Genomic DNA, 23,051 nt, shown 5'->3' on the forward strand with positions numbered 1-23,051 from the left:
TTTGGGACTCTCTTGCCTTCGTGTGACTCACTGTTGGTGTTTTTTAATGAGATGTTTTCTCTGTGGTTCAGAGAAAAGGAACAATAGTTTACCAAACAATGTGCATATCTTACTTTCCTGAAATGTGCAAATATCCTGCTGATATAGAGAGACACGAACAGCAGCAGCAGCAGACAAATGAGTGAGCATTACTGCTACCCTGCCCTCTGATGAAGCTCATTATTAAAGTGGCTGTGCTCTACTTTATCTTCATCACGATAGTCGATACCTGCCTGAAAGCCATATTCTTTAATTACCTCAGCTTTGCATGTGGTGCAGATTTCTGTTTCTCTCTCAACGGTTTCATATATAATGCTGTTCTGCTATGATGCTTAATTTCGCCGCATGTTGCAGGAACTCAAATCAATGACGATCATGAATCACCACCATGCTTATACAGCAACACCACCTCAGAAAGTGTCACGTATGCATTTCAGGGCTCACTGGAGATGGAATAGATTGTGAATTTGAAACTAAATCCTCCAAGGTTCTATAAACTATTTTCTGACTTTTTTTTGGGTGCTTTTTTTTGTCTCAAACCTCAAACAACTAATTTCTCATGAATAAAATGTCCTTTCATGGGTAAAATGAGTGAAGTGTCCTTGGTGGAATGTCAAATTTAGTCCATCTGTTGTGTTAGCATTAACATTTCTTTAAACTCAGAGAATACTCTAAGTGAGTGACTGTCTGCCTGCATACCTTGTGTGTGTGTGTGTGTGTGTGTGTGTGTGTGTGTGTGTGTGCATGTGTGTGTGTGTGTGTGTGTGTGTGTGTGTGTGTGCGTGTGTCTTTCTGTCCTCCCTACCCTGGCCACCTCCCCTCCTGCTGTATTTATTTCATTTTGTCCTCTGAGCTGCTGGTTCCTCCCCTTCCAGTCGGGCAGAGGGATTTCTCTGCCTCCCTATTGGTACCCAGCGAGCACCAGGCTCCTCCCCCTTCCTCTCTCAGAGCGAAGGGGCAGAGAGAGAGAGAAAGAGGGAGGGGGGAGACAGAGAGAGGGAGAGGGAAGTATAGGGAGAGTGAAAGTGGAGAGGCAGGCAGGCAGACGTGTTGCAACAGATGGCTTTACCAGCGGCGGCTCGGCGGCGGCTGCAGCAAGGAACTCTGGGACGCCGTTAGATCCAGATAGAGAAAAGGGAGGGAGGGGTGTTAGAAAAGTCACAGCACAGGAAAAAGAAGCCAAGTGAGACCTCTTCTTCTTCTTGTTCTTCTTCTTCTTCTTGTTCTTCTTCTTCCTCCCCCTTCAGGCTACAAACTCTTCCTCTCCAGACAGACAGGAAGACAGTGTCAGAGTTAGTTTAGTGGCTAAAAGGAGCAACAGTTTAATGGAGGTGAGGTGATCCGAGCCCTTCATCCTCCTCTTCTTTTTCCTCTTCTTCTTCCTCCTCCTCCTGCACATCGGGGGCCAGAGAGGAAAACACCTGCTGACAGCGAGGACGTCCTGAGGGAGGAAACACAGCAGGAGGTACTTTCTACTCTGTTTGAAAAAAAAAGAAGAACCCATGCAAGAACCTCTCTGCTGCTTCTGCTCTGAGGTCATCACTTGTGGACTGATTTGCAAAGTGTGTGTGTGTGTGTGTGCGTGTGTGAGAGAGAGACTTCAGTTCTGCTCTACTTCACTGTGTGTCAGTTTCTGTTGGTTTGAGCAGCTTTGTTTCACTGTGTGTGTGTGTGTGTGTGTGTGTGTGTGTGTGTGTGTGTGTGTGTGTGTGTGTGTGTGTGTGTGTGTGTGTGTGTGTGTGTGTGTGTGTTGCTCCAGTTGCTGATGTGCTCCTCGCATTAGCTCTGAGGCCATGTTGTACTCACACTTGTCACAGTTGTTTGCAACACTGTGTTTCACGTGCGGCTTTAACTGCACTGTGTGTGTGTGTGTGTGTGTGTGTGTGTGTGTGTGTGTGTGTGTGTGTGTGTTTATTGCTTCCTGCTTGCAGAACACGTGGGAGTGTGTTTTAGCTGTGCAACACTGAGGTCAGTCAGGAGAGAGAGAGAAAGAAGGGAGGATGAATGAAGGGAGGGAAGGAAAGGGAAGGAAGGAAGGGAGGTGAGCTGTTCCACCCAGCTCTGTTTTTATTACAATAATAGTTTGTATGTTTTTTTCCTAACAAAAGGGTTTTCACAGGGACATGCATGGAGAGAGCAAATGGAAATGATAAAAACAAAAGCAGGTGGAGATTAATAACACTTTGGAAAGCAGAATGTAAGAGGTTTAAAAAGTAGTCATGGGGGAGTCATGTTTCTGTACAAATGGTCCAGAGGGTATTGGAGTAAAGCTCTCTCACAACCGGTAAGAAAAAGGGTTTCTTGGATTAGTTTTTGGATTTAAATTTGCTTGAAGATAGAGGCAAGAGAAACTGAGGTTTGCAAAGGGCCTTGGTTGAATGAAGACGTTGCACTTATGGCTTGAGTCTTAACCACAACACACCTCTTTATCAAAAGGGTTCATCAGGTTGTGACAGTGTGAGATTATATGCGTGACAGCTCCAAACCGAATATAAGAAGTGGATTTAGTAGCCTTGACTGTAAACCAACTCTTTTGGTTTGTGGATTACTGTTTTGAAGCCTTGAGTGTGTTGTTTTAGCGGTCTCCATCTTGGTTTTCTGCAACCAGAAGTGACATGAACAAGTCATGTGTAACTAAAACAAACCATGAAAGGGTTTAACTTGTAAGAGGAAAACACGTACACCATCCAAACCGGACAACTTCACCTGTCAATCCCAAGCTTAATTGTGTATTTTATCCTTAATGTGAACCTAATTAGCCAATAAACATCACGCTATATAAGAGAGTGACTTCAAACAAGAGTTTTAGATCATAAACTAATTTGGAAAATATTTACTGGGGTCAAGTAAGAGGCCGTTTCATTTTCTCAAAGACATCTATACACTCTGACTTCCTTTTGCTGCCAGAAGTGACACAAGACCCAAGAACAAAGTACGTAATTTGAACTGAACACACTTTGAAGTAGATAAAGTTGTAAAACCAAAAGAGCATCCAAAGCATACAACATCCCGTCAATCACAAGGTAGCCTTTCCCAAAACTAAACCCTGTTTAATTATCTATTGAACTCTAAATTGAGCCATAATTTACTTTATTAGCGTCATGCTGTCTTGAATAGAACTTGAAATAGAGAATGAGACCATAAACTCACCAGTAAATTGTTTAATGGGCTAATAAATCAAGTAAGAAGCGAGGTCATTGCTCTCATAAACTTCTACACAATCTCACTTCCTTTTGCAAACCGGAGTCGCCGCCCCCTGCTGGCCAGAAGACGGATTGCAGGTTATTTTTGTGTTAGATTACGATTCAGTCCCCAAATTTGCCGCTTAATATTAGATTAGACATACTTTATGATCCTCAATTGATTGTTTTATTACAGCAGCATGGGAACAAGGCTCATTAATATGTATAAATCACGCTTCAAAATCTTATGAACTATTCGATGGACTGCCAGTAGAGTAGAAATCATAATGACGTTGATGATCCAATAAACTGCAGGAGAATAAATCTGCATATCTAGAAAAATATCTCGATGTTTTAGTGTATCAGGTTCACTGTCGTAGTCCAGAGTAAAACGCCTAAACAGTTAATAGTCAGACTATGATTATCTTGATTGTCTCGGTCTGTCGTATCAAACAGTGAAAATCCAAAGTGTACTTTCACAGGTGGGAATCCTCTCATTTAAGAAGTTCAAACTAGTGAATATTTAAGATTAATGCTTGAAAAAAAAAGCTGTTTGTCCTTTAAATATAGCTGCCAGGTAATTGTCTGTATAACGAAATGAATCATCAACTAGTTGTATTAGATGTATTGTCATGTACACGTACATTTTCATGGTCCCCTGAGGATGAAAGGGTTTCACTCTGACTTCAGATGAAAAGTCACCAATGGATTCCTCCTGTTCTGAACGTGGCTGCCAAAAATACTAATAGCAATCCATCCTTTAGTTAGTGAGGTATTCCAGTCTGGACCAAAGATGTCGACTGACCACCATGACCGTCTGCCGTCACGTTATCTGCGTTTTCACCTCAAGATTTGAGCTTTGGAAACAAATTAAGTAACAATACATGCAGCCACGATGTGTCTCACTCCTCGAGACGTTTACTGAACGCCACCCGATGTGTGTGTGTGTGTGTGTGTGTGTGTGTGTGTGTGTGTGTGTGTGTGTGTGTGTGTGTGTGTGTGTGTGTGTGTGTGTGTGTGTGTGTGTGTGTGTGTGTGTGTGTGTGTGTGTGTGTGTGTGTGTGTGTGTGTGTGTGTGTGTGTGTGTGTGTGTGATAGCTGCAGTGGCTTTTAACGGTGGGCTCTCTGTTTACTGCAACTATAACGGTTTGGTCACTGGGTTCCCACCATCCATCACACCCACACCCACACACACACACAACCACACACACACACACACACACACACACACACACAACCACACACACACACACACACACACACACACACATACAGGAGGGTAAATAAGGTTGATGGCTACTTTGCAGCTGCTGCTGGAATGTAAACATTCACTGACCCAGACTCTTCAAATATTAACACACACACACACACACACACACACACACACACACACACACACACACACACACACACACACACACACACACACACACACACACACACACACACATAAACACAAACAACTCATACACTCTCCAGGCCGTAAAACATAATATTCATTAGTTAAAAGTTATTTTACGAATACATCATAAACCATTTGAGATACACCAGCTATAAACACCATGTATTTGAGCCAATCAGGGGAGAGCAGGGTGCTTCAACTCTGTTATTAGCTTTCACTTTCTTACACCACATCTTTTAACTAAATTGTCTCTGTTTGTTTGTGTCTGAAAGTATTTTAACATAACGTTTTTCGTCAGGGAAAAAAAAGCTGTTCTAGGGGAAGTGTATCGTGTTTATTTGGTAACGTTGACAGCCCTGTTTTTAAGATAGTAGTGTTTCATCCTTCGCATAGAGTGTAAATAAGTAGGAGTAGGATCTATAACTTCATATCTCAATGAGTCAAAGTCACCTAACATTACATTAACACTGCTATTTTTAGAGGCATATATTTACTAAAGCACAGTGGCCATTTCCTTAGATAAATGTGCACCATGTAATGAATTTGAAAACAGCTTTACTGATATAAAATATACACACTGCCCGGTCAAAAGAAAGGTCCCCAGCCTGTGGGGGCAGTGCTATGATCTGGGGTTGCTGCAGTTGGTCTGGTCTTGGTTCAGCAATGTGCCCAAAGAATGAGGTCAGCTGACTCCCTGAATATACTGAAGGACCAGGTTATTCCATCAGTGGATTTTTTCTTCCCTGATGGCACGGGCATGTTCCAAGAGGACAATGCCAGGATCCATCGGGCTCAGATTGTGAAAGAGTGGCTCAGGGAGCATGAGACATCATTTTCACACATGGATTGACCCCCACAGAGTCCAGACCTGAACCCGATGGAGAATCTTTGGGATGTGCTGGAGAAGACTTTGCATAGTGGTCCGAATCTCCCGTCATCAATACAAGATGTTGGAGAAAAATGTATGCAAGACAGAAATAAATGTAGTGACGTTGCAGAAGCTCGTGGAAACGATGCCACAGCGAATGCGTGCCGTAATCAAAGCTAAAGGCGGTCCAACGAATATTAGAGTGACCTTTTTTTTGGCCAGGCAGTGTATTTATGACACATTAAGTCACTGTGGAGTTTTAAAGTAATCATATAAATGTTTTTTAAACCAGACTTCATTATTATTGACAGTATTTGTGTTTCTTAAGGTTCAATGGTTTTTATTATCGTCTGTCATTATGGCATTGAAAATCTCAGGTCCCGAGCTCCTCCATCAGTGCAACAAAAAAGGACTTAAGACAAAATAATAATAAAATAAAAAGTGAATAGAATAATTCTCATATTCTGGCCCCTAATAAATGTAAAATACAATAAAAAAAAGTCCAATGCAACATCTATTTGAAGCAGGATATGAATGAACTCATTATTGAACTGTGTGCAATAACTTATTCCCAATCATGGGACCAGAAAAGGACATTTTGAAGTTTTCAAGGCAGGGTTTTTGTATTACACTACATTAGATCTTCAACTGTGTGTAAAAAGCCTTTTTTTAGTCTAGTTTTTCATTCAGAAAATGTTGAATCCACAAACGCTGACTCAACAGCAAAGATACGTGGAAGATGATCAATGATTAACCCTTTATTTACAATAAAGCTGTCATTTGTCTGAGCTAAAAATAGAAACTACGCTGTGTCGGTGAGTTGTAGGGTCTTTCACTCAATACTGCCAATACAAGTCGAAGTCACCTAACATTACAAGAGCACTACTTCAAGTCTTTTCTTTTCAAATACAGTAAATAAAACATGTTTTTTTTACCCTATTTTCTTCCTTTTGACGCCTAATCCAAAGCCCCTTCTCAATTATTAACCTGACAGCATTGGGTCGTGACTCCTGCTATATTCTTGTTATTTTATGTGAACTCTAACTCGCATTTCTACCTTACTATCCTGGTTTGAACTCGTCCTCTCCCACGTTCCACTCTTATACCTTCTGCTTCTCTGACTCCTAAATTTCCCTGCAGGGATTAATAACGTTTATCTTATTTTACTCTGATCCCGTTCTGGATCCCTGCAGAGACAACACAAAAAAAGTGATCGACGGGGCCATGAATCACCTCTCGTGATATGCAACTTCTCTGCTGTTGCATAACGTGTGCTGTAATGAAGGACTGTAATTATGGTCTGTAACAGCGGCCATTGATGTTTGCTTTATTGATGTTTGCTTTATTGATGGTTTCCTATATCGACGTTTGAGCGTGTGGTCTGAATGACGGACGATTGTTGTGTCAGGACAGGGATTAACAGAAAGGGGGTTTTGTGTGTGTGTGTGTGTGTGTGTGTGTGTGTGTGTGTGTGTGTGTGTGTGTGTGTGTGTGTGTGTGTGTGTGTGTGTGTGTGAGAGACTTTTGGGGTTTTTCCCTCTGCTCTGCAATGTAGTTGTGGAGCTTTAAGGATCTGTTTGCAGATATTTTAGCTTCTTAGTTCATCAAGCAATGAAAGAAAACTCCAGCGGCATCAATACTTGGTTGTCAAGCAAAACAGTGCGTGTGTGTGTGTGTGTGTGTGTGTGTGTGTGTGTGTGTGTGCTTCTCAATATGACACTTTTTGCCCTGAGCTTTCCTCATCCCCCTTTGACCTCTCGACCTTCTGTTCCCTCTGACTTTATTTCCAGTGTTGTCGATCTGTCTCTTCTCGTTCTCATCAGCTGCTGCCGCGAGTCACGTGACTCCACATGAGCTCAGACTTATTTGTCTCATGAACATGAAATGCTCTTCATAATTTAATGTGTGCTTTTAGGCTCTCTGTCCGAGTCAGCAGTCTGCTCAATGTAAAAAAAAAAAAATGCAAGCACGTCATTATGTTCGCGTCTTAAAAAGCAATAACGCCGTAAGAAGTTTTAAGATATAGAAAATATAAATATGAATTAAAAAAGTGTGAGAATATAAACTGTGCATCTGGTAAATTGTTTTATTTTGCAGAAAACCAGTGGACAGTTTATGGTGTAACAGAACACATTTGAGTCATTTACAAAAGAGATTTTATGCTAAACTTGTAAAGAAAAGGTTGAGTAAAATGTGTTGCTCAGGAAGTAAATTAAACCCTGTTGTACGAAATTTCAAAACTGAATTTGTACAAAGTAATGTTATTAAAAACTGTGTTTAAATCAAGTTCATTTATTAGTGATAAGTCTGAGAGATGTTTATCTAATCAAATATTTCGGTGATATTGAGAGGTGTTCCTAATATTCTGACCTAAAAATAGTCCAGTACATTTTCTGTGGTTGTAATGTTTTTATCTTTAACTACGATTTTAAAAATATGGTTTCATTTATTTTTCTCACAACGTCAATAAATTAACCAGTTTATTTTTCCATAGAGAAAATTATGAATTCCCAAACGCTGACTCAACAGGGAAGACTTGTGGAAAACGTAACAATTTTTAACCCTTTACTTTCAATAAAGCCGTCAATTCTTTGAGCTAAAAGTAAAACTTTGCTTCACAAATAAGATTTAAAAACGGTCACCGAAACAAACATTCAGAATTCAATAAAAATCGATTGTGTTCGAGATACTGTTGAACAGAAAGAGTTGCATGTTTGATTTCCTCTCATTTCATTAACAACCAGCTGAACACACACACACACACACACACACACACACACACACACACACACACACACACACACACACACACACACACACACGACATCATCATTGAGCATCAGCTGATCCTGATCCTGCTCGGTCCAAGGTCGATACCATGGCAACACATCCCGGTGGCCTTTGAACTCGTTACAGCGCGGGAGCCTGCGGGCATACATGCACACACACACACGTACACACACACACACACACACACACTTTGTTTTTGTCACTTTTACTTTTTATCACATTCTCGCTCTTTTCTTCCTTCTGTCTTTGTTCTTCTCTCTGCAGTAATACTGATTCATTTAGAAAGCAAGTTTGAAGCATGTGAGGCGGCTGAGCGTGTGTGTGTGTGTGTGTGGGGGGGGCGGGGGTTGGGTCAGTGGGTTCACATGTAGAGATGTTAGGAACAGCAGGAAGTCTTCTGTTCTATAGAAAGGCATTTTGCACACGGTGTACTGAAGCATTACTGTGTGTGTGTGTGTGCGTGTTACACTTTGTGTGTGTGTGTGTGTGCGTGTTACACTTTGTGTGTGTGTGCGTGTTACACTTTGTGTGTGTGTGTGTGTGTGTGTGTGTGTGTGTGTGTGTGTGTGTGTGTGTGTGTGTGTGTGTGTGCGTGTTACACTTTGTGTGTGTGTGCGTGTTACACTTTGTGTGTGTGTGTGTGTGTGTGTGTGTGTGTGTGTGTGTGTGTGTGTGTGTGTGTGTGTGTGTGTGTGTGTGTGTGTGTGTGTGTGTGTGTGTGTGTGGTATTAGATCATATCTTTGCTGGATTTACTGGAAACACATTGACGTTTTTTTCTGTTTTTGGTGAACTGGCCTTTTTTTACGCTGTTGGAGCTTTAAGTTCTTTAAAAACATTTCATTATTTAATATATTGTTTCCAAGTGTGTCTCTTTTCTAAAGCCTGAGTAATGTGTCGGTGTGTCGGTGAGTCGGTGGACCTCAAGATTTTCCGACTTTTTATATACTTTGCTTTGTGTAAACAAGCTGACTTTTTACCGGGAAGAGCGCTGATCAGAAAACCAGGGGTTCAGCCCAACCCCCTGACAACATGTTGAGTGTGTCCTTGGGCACGACTTTAAAACCAAATTGCTCAACGATACTGTGTGTGTGTGTGTGTGTGTGTGTGTGTGTGTGTGTGTGTGTGTGTGTGTGTGTGTGTGTGTGTGTGTGTGTGTGTGTGTGTGTGTGTGTGTGTGTGTGTGTGTGTGTGTGTGTGTGTGTGTGTGTGTGTGTGTGTGTGTGTGTGTGTGTGTGTGTGTGTGTGTGTGTGTGTGTGTGTGTGTGTGTGTGTGTGTGTGTGTGTGTGTGTGTGTGTGTGTGTGTGTGTGTGTGTGTGTGCGTGCGTGCGTGCGTGCGTGCGTGCGTGCGTGCGTGCGCGCGTGCGCGCGCACGTCAAGTGTCGGCTCAATAATGTAATGTGAAGCCATACAAACCTTCCACCTGACAGTCAGAAGAAGAAGAAGTGGCAATGATCACCAGAGTGGATCTGCTTGGTCTAATTGTCTCTCAAGTTTTTGTTGTTAAAGGATTCAAGTTATTGTCTCCTACACACCCCATAAACCATGCCTTTATACAGTAAAATAGCAAGGTGGGGGGTGTTATCATGTCTGGTTGCAAATGTTAAATAAACTGCTTTTTATGCAACGCTTTTCCACTCTTCACGACTCAAAGCGCCTCACAAACAGATCCATTCTTGACCGTATTCATGCTCCTCAAAGGGTGTCTAATCCTAGTGATCAGATCCCCATTACCTTTCCTAATCCTTTCTTCCTTCTGTTGGGTTCTAAATCTTGAAGAAGGAAATAGCCGGAAAGAATCCACGAAGCTTCTCGTCAAGGTTATTATTATAGAGATATGATAAGTGTACAAAGGCGCGTCCTGCTTCGTCATCTTCTTCTGTCGCCCTCTAGTGACGTAGCCATAACACAGCTATCGTAATATTTTGGGACACAATTCTTCTGGTGTTTGTTGGGAATAATACATATTTAAACACATATTGATAGTTGATACTGCAGCGTCGATGATATCCTTTTAGCTTCATGCTACTGTGAAGCCACAAACGAATAACATCCTGAAACCGGAACAACAACGTGTCGCCCACCAACACTACAACAGTGAATTATGTCCCTTAAAGGTCTTCTATTACGCTATATTTGAACAATATGTTGTAGGGCAATATCTATACAATGTCTGTGAAGTGTTCTGCTCAAAATACCAAACAGATCCCCCATTGTAGCATGCCTCATCCCCCTCTATTTCAGCCCTGTTCCTGAAGTGCTGATTCTGTGACGTTTTAAATGTGAGCTGCGCTGAAGCTGGCCACGCCCCTTTGGAGCTGAAGCTGGCCACGCCCCTTATGAGCTGAAGCTGGCCACGCCCCTTATGAGCTGAAGCTGGCCACGCCCCTTTGGAGCATCATGATCTCTCTCAGAGAGAAGTTTCTAAGGGAGAAACTCAGCTAAACGCTGCCGTGATTAAACCCCATATTATGTTCAAACCACATCCAGCATTATTTCTGAAACCCTTCTCGGTGTTTCCCACTAGAACAGAGACATTATATTATATAAACAACAACTCTCAGTCCCTCCTGCAGACATCCTGCTGAACACACAGACACACAGAGGTGCTGCGGAGGGGATTCAGCTCGCGACTGTGTATGGGGGATGATGGGTTGGGACGTGGGCGGGACGTTGCCAGAAGTTCAACGTAAAGCCAGCCCACATTTCAGATATGAGGTCATATCGGCAGCAAATCTGGATCAGCTCGTTTGTACCCCCGTTTTTAGAGATGTGGGTAAGGAGGAAAAGACAGAGGGTTGTATTTCCTGACACTGTGTGAGTCTCCTTACACACCGGGGACACATATTTATGTATAACAGAGAGCAATAAGTGCATTTTGCATAATAGGGGACCTTTAAAGTTCCAGCACCATATATTGATTTCACTATGCATCATTATAAATCACCTTTCTGTTGCTTGTTCCGTCCTGCTCTTACATATCCTGGCTTTTATTTATCAGCATAACACGATTAGTCCCTGCAGCATAATGTCGGCTCGAGTTTCTTCCAAAGTTTCAATTTTTTGCGGCGTTCGTACCTTCTTTAACAGCCTTAACTCTCTCCCCTTATTGAAATGAATGGCTCGCTCCTCTGCAGAGCCCGATCATGTTGTGTTTGCCGTCCCTTCTTTCTGAACGCGCTGCAGTTTCTCCCTCCAGTGTGACTTTATATCAGTGCCTCGTAAATCACCTCATAAATCTCCCGCACTTAATTGTCCTTTCCACTTTGTTTCAGTTCGACAGAAGGTCAGTCAGTGAGCGTTTTATTTATTTCAAAGCAGCTGATTGGTGTTTGCCCGCCTTGTGCTGTTACATGATAAAGACCTCCCCGTTCCCCCCCCCATCCCCATCCCCCCTCGCTGTAGCAGAATTGATGAAATTGGTAATCGTTATAGACCGCAGCGTTGGAGCGTTTGACCTTCAGAGAGACTCGAAAAGAAGGAGGGAGAGGTTTTTAGTTTTTAATGAATCTGAATCCTTTATAGAGCCGTGCTAAACAGCGGCTGAATGAACCGCAGGCTGTGATGACTTATTTTACATGCTGTCATTCATCAGAGACACTGCTTATGAAGGAGTAACTTTGCAGCAAGTCTGCTTCTTTTATCCCTCGCTTTCTCACACTGTTACTCATTTTGTAGCGGTGTCAATTCTAAATTATTTTTGATTATTTTTCAAGAGAAAATCAGTGGACAGTGTCATGGTGAAACGAGTCATTTACAATCAACTTAAAAAAAAGGTTGAATAAAATGTGTTGCTCATGAAGTAAATTGAACCCTGTTGCACATTTTTTGTCAGAGGCCAATATTTACTAAATCTAAGTTAATTTAGATTCATTTTCTAAGACAAAATCAAGTTATTCTGAGAAGTCCCGACACTCTCAAAGTATAAGGCCCAAGCACAACATTATTTTTGCAGCTTAAAAAGAAAGCGATAAAGCCGTAAGATATAAATAGAAATATACAGTAAATTCGATAAATTGCTTTTATTTTTGCAGAAAACCAAACGACAGTTCATGGTGTAACGAGTCATTTACAAAGGAGATTTTATGGGAAAAAGGTTGAATAAATTGTGTTGCTCATGAAGTAAATTAAACCCTCTTACACCTTTTTTCTTAACGGCCAATATTTACCAAATTTAAGTTAATTTCGATTCATTTTCCAGAAAAAATCAAGTTATTCTAAGAAGTCCCGACACTCTCAAAGGCAACATCACCTCCTCTATCAATGTATGCAATCAGCAGTGTGTTTTCATTTCAAAAGACAGAGCGATTAAGAGCGTACGGTCAGGAGTAGATGTAGAACTTATTATATATTACTACACTACACTAGTAGATTACAGTTTCATTTAATGGAAGTGTGTGTAGCAGATCTACATCTCCTTAACATTCATCCGCCTTCAGTCGATTTCCTCTTCTGCATTTGCTGCAGCTGCTGAAGCTGAGTTTGCATGTTTTATAGAAGTGTGTGTGTGTGTGTGTGTGTGTGTGTGTGTGTGTGTGTGTGTGTGTGTGTGTGTGTGTGTGTGTGTGTGTGTGTGTGTGTGTGTGTGTGTGTGTGTGTGTGTGTGTGTGTGTGTGTGTGTGTGTGTGTGTGTGTGTGTGTGTGTGTGGAGTAACCTTGCAGGACTCTCTGTTTGAATGCAACTCTGAAGAATTTGAAGTAAAACTAGGGTTTAAAATGGCTCATTATTGCTATGAACTCCACAGTGATCATGGTCACTAGATGCCTAAAGAAATGTCTTTCAGTGTACGCTCTTACTTAAATCTCTCTCGACACCGGCTTGAGTTTCAGAATCAGGATACATGTTTTTATTATCCTTGCAAGAATGGAAGTAGTCCTCACATACGGAGCACACGGTACAACTACTTCCCCGATGTGTCCTTCACCTGCTGAGGCTGAATCATCCTTTCCATCGGCGTCACATAGCTTAGCCTCGAACAGTGAGTCATGCTTCTCTTCTAGGTAATCATAAAGCATACATGTACCATAACTAACATACTTCATGATGGTCTGGTGAGGTTCACACACATTACAGCTGATGCAATACACTGTATAAAACAAGTGGTCTCATCACCCGTTTTGAAGCCTCAAGTTTTGCATCCTAGCCGTCGTGGTTTTATTGAACTGAACTCTAAACTCACTTTGTAAACAACCAGATTATTTTTGTTAATCTTCTCAAGGAGTCTATATTATAAACGTTCTCAGTAGGAATTGGAAGTGTGAGGCCGAAAAACGATTCAAATGTTTGAAGGAATAGGAATAAAATTGAGAAAATGGATAAAAGAAGCTTTAAAATCAACTTTAATGCAGAAACTGAAGTATTTCTCCTTTTGAGTTTATAATCCATGTTCCTCTCACTTCTCCGTGGCCTTTCTTGACATTTTTCCTCCATATCTTCTTTTTCTCTGCATGGTAGACTGTATAAATTATAGATTTTGATGAATGTCCTTTTCCATTGTGGTTCAGAAACACTCGTGTTCTTCCTGGAGTTTGGATCCGATCTGATCGTCACACCACGAGACTTCCCTCTGTGGCTCTTTTGTCTTCTACGTTACAAGTGTTTGGTCTTTGTTTCTGCCAATGTCCCTTAATCTAATCCCAGTTTTACAAGACATTTGGTTGTTTTACGGTGGCTGGTATCAGTGAGTGTGCAGTTTTGTAGACGCAGAGCTCATGAATAAACCAGCAGCCATCAGACATGATCTCATGATGCCCCACCGGACACTAACACAGAGAAACAGAAAGAGAATTAAACTCTGCAGCACCCTCTCCAGGAGAGGTACTCATTAGGTCAATGTGTGTGTGTGTGTGTGTGTGTGTGTGTGTGTGTGTGTGTGTGTGTGTGTGTGTGTGTGTGTGTGTGTGTGTGTGTGTGTGTGTGTGTGTGTGTGTGTGTGTGTGTGTGTGTGTGTGTGTGTGTGTGTGTGTGTGTGTGTGTGTGTGTGTGTGTGTGTGTGTGTGTGTGTGTGTGTGTGTGTGTGTGTGTGTGTGTGTGTGTGTGTGTGTGTGTGTGTGTGTGTGTGTGTGTCATGCTGAGTGGAACTGGAGCGAAGTGATTCAGGGTAAAGACAAACCGACAGAAGCAGGAAGTGAAATGTGTTTCAGAGGAAGGTCGCTTATGGTTTTGGTTTCCTGTGGGGAAACCTGTCGGCGGTCGAGATGGCAGTTACCACGGTCACCGAAGACTGACACCATCCCAAAATACTCCACCTAGATTCACAGTGCACCTGTAGAGCACTCGGTCAGATAACTCCCCTTCTGCACATCTTTATAGAGGGGTGCAGAGAGAAGTTAGCATTGCACCACATCCGTTTCCTGCCTTGAGGTGTACAAGCGTTTTGCACGTGTGTGTGGTTAGGAGTGTGAAATAAGGTCTGTTGTTCACACACACTGAACAGACTCTACCCCTTTGTTGTTCGACATAAAATACATCAGTAAATACTCCACTGGTGAATGTCTGAAGCTCCTGTGTGTCTTAAAAATGTCCATTGCTAACAAGTGACTCAATGAGGTCAATGACACAGACAGAAGACCTTTAGCTTAGGTAATAAGTTTGCTAAAACTAAAAGTGGCATGAGAAATGTTATGAATAATACAGCGATAACCAGTGATAGGTTTGTCCTTTAAAGAGACATTTTGTTAGTGTCTCTACTGGGACATGTCTCCATGCTTCCTGTGCTGCAGCACCTCTTTTCACCCTCTGTCTGAAACCAGAGCCCAGTCTGCTCTGATTGGTTAGCTGGCCGACTGTGTTGTGATTGGTCAGCCGCTTAGAGATGTCCCGCCCCTTTAGCCTATCACATACAATGTGTCAGAGTGCTAGCCAATAGAAGCACAAATATTACATACTGATGTCATTATGTTCCGGAAGTAAACAAAGGAGGCGTTTCAGGCTTTGCAGACCATTTACATGCACAAAAAGGTATATAACAGACTACAGGAAAGGGGATATTAAGGCCTCTTTAAATACATTTCATTCTTGTCCTCATCCTCTTCAGTGAGATTTCTGTACAAATACTCAAGTCGGTTTCACCAAACTCTCAACTGCAGAAACTCGTAGTGAATCTGTATTTTGAACCCTATGTTTGTGAGAGTTAATCATTAGCATGGGCTGCCTGTTCTGCGCTAGTTTTTTGGAAAGATTTAGTCATAAAATGAGTTGTAAAGATGTCAGATTCATCTCGTTCAGCGGCGTCAGTGGACACGCTCAGGGAAAATATTATTCCAGCTGCCTCGTGCATGTCTTTAGAGCGGCGCTGCACCGTGACGGAAACAAAGATGAGACACTTTGACGTTAAGTTATTGACACTGAAGAAGGTCAATCTCACAGTCTGTGGCTCACTTAATGGGAGAAATTGCCTTTTTCACAACCCATCAGTCTGCCAAAGACAGGGGGTCACTCTATAATCCCTCCTCTGATGCTCTTCTTCCACTCCTCTTCAATTTACTTTCCCCTATCTGAATTGAAGGTCTGAGGATAGAGGTCGCAAGAGAGAATATGGATATTTTAAACACTTTTAGCATAGTATTCATATTATTATAGCTCATAGTAGTTTATCTGGAGGAAGGGAATAGGAGACAAGGGGATGAGGAGAGGAGGAATTTGAGGATGAGGAGCTGCAACAATGGCCGAGGAGCTTCTCACTGAAGCATGAAATGAGAATTTGAGGGTTCTTACTGGTGGACATACACACACACACACACACACCTGGCACACAGACTCATTGTGTGCAACACACACACATGTGGGTGTATGTGTGTGTCATCCATCAACACTAACCAGCAGCAGAAACTGGAGATTCTCTCAGATGTGGGAAACAAATGTCCAGCTGACTTCTCTCGTGGGTGTTTTTACATCACAACTTCAATCCATTTAAAAATGGGTGTTTTTTTGCCCTGGGACTCCCTTCCAAGTTTATTAAAATCAGACCAGTAGTTTTTTTGTAATACTGCCAAACTGAGCTGGAAACTTTCCCTCCCTGGTGTTGGAAATGAAACAGACTTTATGTTTGACTTTAAAGAGGACATACTCTACCAACTCTGTTGTGATTGGTCAACCACTAAGGCCCCGCCCCTTCGACTATCATGTACAATGTGTTGGAGCACTACCCAAAAGAAGTGTGAGTTTAGTGATGTCCGGAAGTAAACTGAATAGTCCTATGGAGGCGTTTCGAGTGTGTGTGAGAATCTCCCTCTGGAGGGAACACAGGGATTTGAGCCTCTGCAGACCATTTACATGCACTAAATCATATATAACACACTACAGGAGAGGGAAACCCCAAAAGACATAAAAGCTACTCCCTTAAAGATAACTTTAAATGTCTCTGTGTCTGTTGTAGCTTCACAGAGTCGAGCAGGGATTAGTTTTTCAGAGCTGCAGCAGAGTAGGAAAAAAATAAGTGTTTTTGTCCAAAAGCGACAAAATTACAATCTTTTTAATCTGGACTCGAACGGAGGTGGAGCAGAGTGTCGGGTTCAAGTTCAGGTCCTCAACCCGCCTGAAGACCTCTACTGTGTGGTCCTATTATCCTCACCCAGCCCAAACACACACAAACACACACACATACCCACAATCTGAACACCCCGTACAGACCACCAGCCCAGCTAATTGGAGATGTCGTATCACCTCCCTCGTGTCTCCTGCTCTTTCTGTTTCTTTCACATTCACACACTCTCTCTCTCGCTCACACACACACACACACACACACACACACACACACACACACACACACACACACACACACACACACACACACACACACACACACACACACACACACACACACACACACACACAAACCCAGTGGGAATTGGCAGCACAGAGCGAATTGAGAGAGAAGGCAGAAAGTCATTACTTCTCTTGCTAGTGTGTGTGTGTGTGTGTGTGTCGGTGTGTGTGTGTGTGTGTCGGTGTGTAATCCCGCCATCAGTATGCCGGTCATGCTTTGCAACATAGGGAAGGAAATTGAAGAGAGAGAGAGAGAAAGGATGGAGGGGAGAATAAGAGGAGGGGGGAGGTGACAATCCAACATGGAGTTCTTTTGATTACAGATGGTAAATGTGCCTTCAGTCACCTCCTCCTCCTCCTCCTCCTCCTCTTCTTCATCGCCCCCTCGTTGCTTCTCACCCTGAGGGATTTGAGGTGGACGTGAAAGGAATGACAGACTGGTGTGTGTGTGTGTGTGTGTGTGTGTGTGTGTGTGCTTGCTTTTATACCAGATTTCTCTCATGTTTTCTAAAGCCGAGGTCACAGAGGTCATCAGAGAGAAGGAAGCACTCTGCAGCACCTGAAGCCGCCGTGCTGTTGTTCTAGTCCTCCAAACTCTCACTATACTCTCCTCACCTTCTTGGAACACTCTCTGAAGGCGTGATGAAGTCTTCCTTTAGGATGAAGATGATGCTGTTTTGTTTCGGGATAATCAGGGCCTTAAATATCTGCTCTGATTAGATGTTTCTGCCACGTTGAAATATAAAAACTGTAGCTGCTAAATTTGTATTATTTCTTCCTCTTCTGTGATCTTGTTGGAGATCTTCTCCCAGTCTGTTGTTGCCAGTACACTCCTCTTTGCTGTGGTCTGCTGGGGGGCGGCAGCATCAGAGCAGACTTAACAAACTGATTAAGAATGCTAGCTCATTCATCGGCATCAAACCGGACACCTTTTCACTCTGCTCTGTTTTATCCTCTATTTTGAGATGTCTATGTTGTATAATTGTTTATTTTCGACTCTTTCTTTTTCTTTCTTATGTGCAATACTTGTTTGACATGCCACTGCAATGAAAAAAAAATCCCAATTTGGCATCAATAAAGTATATCTTATCTGTCAATCAAAGCTTTATTTGCACATTTAGACTACTTTTTTTTTACATCTTTGCCTCTATGATTAAAAAAACAGAGTGCTTGCTTCTTTAGATTCATAGATTCAAGAGATGTTGAATTGGAAATGTTTCTGACGAGATGAAATCCTGATTTCTGTCAGCTGCTAAAATAACCTCAGACACTTTAACTGTAAAAAAGATAAGCTCTCGTATCCATCAAATGTGTCGGGCTTTGATAATGCGTTGAAGATCGACTTACAGAGACCAGCTGTATTATCTGTGAGTCTGTGTGGATTTAAGAGCAGTGAAGTGAATATGTGAAGCTGTTGAACAAACTGAGTTTATCTCTGAGTGTTTGCTCCTCTGATAACTGTCTCTCTCTCTCTCTGCAGGACTGAACCCAGCAGGAGGCTCACACTGAAGGTAGATCCATCTCTTTCACTCCTCCACACACAGGCATCTGTTGGGCTGCAGAGAAAAACAGACATATGCTCACAGCTCTGATTATTCACACATTTTTCTCTTTTGTTTTTTCATAAACATTTCTTTGTTCTTCTTTTCTTTTCTTCTTATTTCCTTATTTTTAAAATTATTTTCATATTTTCCTTATATTTTCTTATCCTTCTTATATTTTATAATTCTTCTCTTATGTTTTAATTATTTTAAATATACAAATATGTCTTTATACGTCCGTAGAGTGCAATTTGTAGTCCTGGATTTCTCTTTCTTTCTTACAATATTGCTTTGTTATCAACCCTTTAATTTCAAAATAAGGGCATGCTACTGTTATCATCACTTCTGGTCAGAAAAAGAGATACACACTGATACACACTCAGAGTTCGTTCCCTGGTTGTGACCCAGTAACAGGAGCCGCACATTCCTGATTAATGATGCAGGTTGGAACCAAACAATGAACACACACACACAATCAGCCCGATACATTGGTACTGTACACACACTGCAACACGTAACACACGACACAGTCACGCACATGAGGTCATCACATCCCAACATGAAGACTGAAAACGGTGCGTTCGGGATGTTAAACCCGTCGTTCCTTTCTTCTCGTTTTTCTCATCAGTCAATCATTCGACTCAGGCCAAGTCCACACATACACGGGATGTTGGCGGCCAAACGTGTCTCGTAGAGTGTTGGATAGTGATGCAGTGACCTCCGTAGTGCAGCCTGTTCCTCAATCTAGTTTAATAGCAATGCATGCAAAGTAACAGAGAGCAATTTACCTTCATTTGTGACGCCTCACAAAGCAGATTACGTTATATTATCACATTCAATTTAATTTAGCTGAAGCTCTGTGCAGCCAGCCGTGAGGATTCAATCTAAAATAAGTGAGAATCCTGCAGGTACATTAGCGTTCAACCAGCAAAACCAGTATAAGTGCTACTGCGTTAGCTTCAAATAAGTCAAACGTCATATGTTACACGCCAAAGACAGACCATAAACTGTCCCACAAACATACTGTGACCTTCTCTCTGAACTGACTGTTGCTCTTTGCCAGTTTTTCTGGGGCTGTGCGTCAGTGTGAGTGTGTGTGAATGTTAGTTTTCATGAGCAATTGCACCTAGTACTGCAGCTTCTTCCCTCTGTATGAATGTGTGTGAATGGGTGAATGAGGGCTTGACTGAGAAAGCACATGGGCGGTCCTCAAGACTGAGAAAGTGCAAATCAAATGCAGTCCTTTTAACATTCCCTCCATGTCCACCATGTAACCTCATTAGTGACACCTCAAACAGGTAATTAAAAGATAACAGTGCAAACATAACAAGCCAAAGGTAGACATACGCCTTCAGACTAAATGATGTTCTTGAATCCTCTCAGGAGAAACAAATATCAAGGCTCAAGACCGTGATTAGTACCTGGGACCAAAAACATTTCCAGATCTTTGAAAATGCCTCCGCGAAAGGACCAAAACTTACCTTAAACACCAAGTTTTGTAGAAGATAAAACATAGTATAAGCGCTGCTGTCAGTGCCACCGTTCAGGTCCTGTTATACCTGTGTTTATAGTGGAGATGAAGAGGAGGTAGAACATGGAAGCAGTGAAGGAGCTTGAGTGTGAACTCTGTAACCTCCTCAGAAAACACTGTTTGTTTCCCTGCAGATGATTCTGGTTCAGCTCCAGATGACCTGCACGCCTCCACATTCCTTTCCTGTGTGTGTGTGTGTGTGTGTGTGTGTGTGTGTGTGTGTGTGTGTGTGTGTGTGTGTGTGTGTGTGTGTGTGTGTGTGTGTGTGTGTGTGTGTGTGTGTGTGTGTGTGTGTGTGTGTGTGTGTGTGTGTGTGTGTGTGTGTGTGTGTGTGTGTGTGTGTGTGTGTGTGTGTGTGTGTGTGTGTGTGTGTGTGTGTGTGTGTGTGTGTGTTTTCCCACATGTGTTTCTGATCACTGGGCAGAGACAGAGAGAGTTGGATGAGACCGAAAACTTGTCACGTCGACAGTCTCTGGCGTCTTTTTCAATTTCAGAAACAGCGAAATGATTGACTAAGTGATTGATTCATCCTTGTGCCGACGATTAAGTCTGATTTTTGATCCACACACCATTGACCTTGGACATTAAAGTCTCTAAAAAACTCTTATTCTGAAACATAGTCTCGCTGTGAAACTGGATAAAAGTTCTGTTTTGCTTTCCGTGAACGTGTTGACATTTCTCCCGCTCTATTAATCTCCATTCGAGCCAATATGTCGGAGAATATTATCTTATAGCAGATATATAGTGTTGTTTTACGCGTGGAAAAGAAAAGGTCAGGGCAGAGATTGTTTCATCAGCTGTAGAAGGTCTCCTTTACATCCCATAGTTCATTTATACACTGTCAAATGTTCAGAGCTCCATATATTAATCTGAACACAATCTTAAGTCTTTATCGGAAAACATGTGTTCTTCGTTTCTATTTAAAGAGTCCCTATGGTGCTTTTTGCTGTTTTCCCTTTCCTGTAGTGTGTTGTTCAGGTTTTAGTGCATCTTAATGACCTGCAAAGGCTAAAAGTGTTTCCCTCCCACACATTTTGCAGGAAGGTTGAAGGTGCAAGATCCTTTAAGTTGAAACAGGTCAGATGTACTGCAGGGATTTGCTCTATCAATATCAGTGTAGCAGGTCTAGCATCTATCACTGATACACACACACACACACACACACACACACACACACACACACACACACACAGTCACAAAGTTAAGCCATGCATCATATTGTCGACCTGTCCTGTTGAGTCTCCTGACTGCAGTGACCACTGGGACTGAACCTGTGTGTGTGTGTGTGTGTGTGTGTGTGTGTGTGTGTGTGTGTGTGTGTGTGTGTGTGTGTGTGTGTGTGTGTGTGTGTGTGTGTGTGTGTGTGTGTGTGTGTGTGTGTGTGTGTGTGTGTGTGTGTGTGTGTGTGTGTGTGTGTGTGTGTGTGTGTGTGTGTGTGTCTTTAAAGTGTTTGATGGTTCACACTTTACTGTCTTCAGAGGTATGAAAGTAAGTGTGTGTCAGAGAGAGAAATACGAATCTCAGAGGAAATTATTTGCTAAATTCAAATGTTTTCAGTCTGCAGCCGTCACACTCAAGCTGATTGGCTGTCTGCCTCTGTAACAGCACTCCTGAATCCCAAATGTGCTCTCTGAAGGTTTGGCTCAGTTAAATTACACATTATTTTATTATGATTGGCACTACACTTTCCGAGAAATGGTTTTAATAAAACCAGCTGACAGCGTTTTTGATTTTCCAGAGAGATATGGACATAGTGTCTGAAAAGAGAAGCAGAGGAATCATCTAGTAGTGTTCCCTATTTCCTTATTTCTTTCACTTCCTTTGTATCGGGGTGAGGGCAGAAATATAATGTATATTTATATTTATTTCCTCTCCTGGGACATGTCTCCATGCTTTAGTGTTCACAAAGCTCTTTACGTTTCTCATACTGCCTGTGCTGCAGCACCTCTGTTCACCCTCTGTCTGAAACCAGAGCCCAGTCTGCTCTGATTGGTTAGCTGACCGGCTCTTTTGTGATTGGTCAAGTGCTTAGCCACTTCTCGCCCCTTATCCTATCACGTATGTGTTGGAGCGCAGGTTTTATATAGTGCTGTCACTTTACTCCAGTATATTTAACAGGGACAGTGCAGTCTGTAGTCCCTGGATGTTTAAAAGTCATCCTGAAAAGAAATTAAAGCATTTATGTTGTGATTTAGAGATTCAAAATGGATCATATAATGTGTTCATACATCATCCTAAATGTCATTATATTCGATAAGTTGTACTAAACAAATTTTCCAACACATTTCTTATGTTTTTGTGAAATAGATTATCATTTCAGGAGCAGATTAAGTAGTCATTACATTCAGCAACACACAGATTCTACATATGTTATCTTCCATAAGCCTAAAGACAGACAACATTGAGCAGGGAGTTTACATTTGGAGTCTCATTATCATCAGGACATACATTCAGGATAGACATTTCAAAATGACGACGCACCTTTTTACCAATATCCTGACTGTTTAGATTGAGCTCATGTTTCTTAAAGCACTTGATTTACTTCAGTCAGCCACCTTGACACTTGTGCAGTGTGTGGGACTCTATAACACACACTCAGCTTATTACAAACACCTGGTTAAAACTAATGCAGTCCATTATAACAGACCTGCAATAAATCCTCCCTTCATCAAGGTGAGAGGCTTTATTAAACCGGACGAGTGTGACGCGTATAAATATTCAACCTGCTGTCGGCTGTGAATCATCCACATATAGAGAGTGTGTGTCTATAGGAGCACAGTACAGTATACATGTGAGTGTGTGTGTCCAGTGGTCATCTCCCAGCAGAGCCTCCTGCTCTCCATCAGTCTATTTCTGTCTGTGAGTGGGCAGGATGGATGCAGCGCCGGAGGGAGGAGGAGGGGAGAGGAGGAGGAGGAAGAGGAGAGTCATT

At 42.1% G+C, this 23,051-nt stretch overlaps 1 protein-coding gene across 6 annotated transcripts in view; it reads left to right on the forward strand.

Annotated features, from left to right (window-relative positions):
- Nucleotides 1–1,071: 1,071 nt before the first annotated feature.
- The window catches only part of sulf2b (sulfatase 2b), a 71,929-nt gene continuing 49,949 nt past the window's right edge, over nt 1,072–23,051 (forward strand). For all 6 annotated transcript variants that reach the window (XM_063884870.1, XM_063884879.1, XM_063884873.1 and 3 more), the window contains exons 1-2: nt 1,072–1,504; nt 18,528–18,558. The gene's annotated coding sequence lies outside the window, so the exon portion shown is untranslated. The remainder of the gene's footprint in view (nt 1,505–18,527; nt 18,559–23,051) is intronic.

Source organism: Eleginops maclovinus, chromosome 1 (genome assembly GCF_036324505.1).
Source record: "Eleginops maclovinus isolate JMC-PN-2008 ecotype Puerto Natales chromosome 1, JC_Emac_rtc_rv5, whole genome shotgun sequence".
Taxonomy (NCBI): Eukaryota; Metazoa; Chordata; class Actinopteri; order Perciformes; family Eleginopidae; genus Eleginops; species Eleginops maclovinus.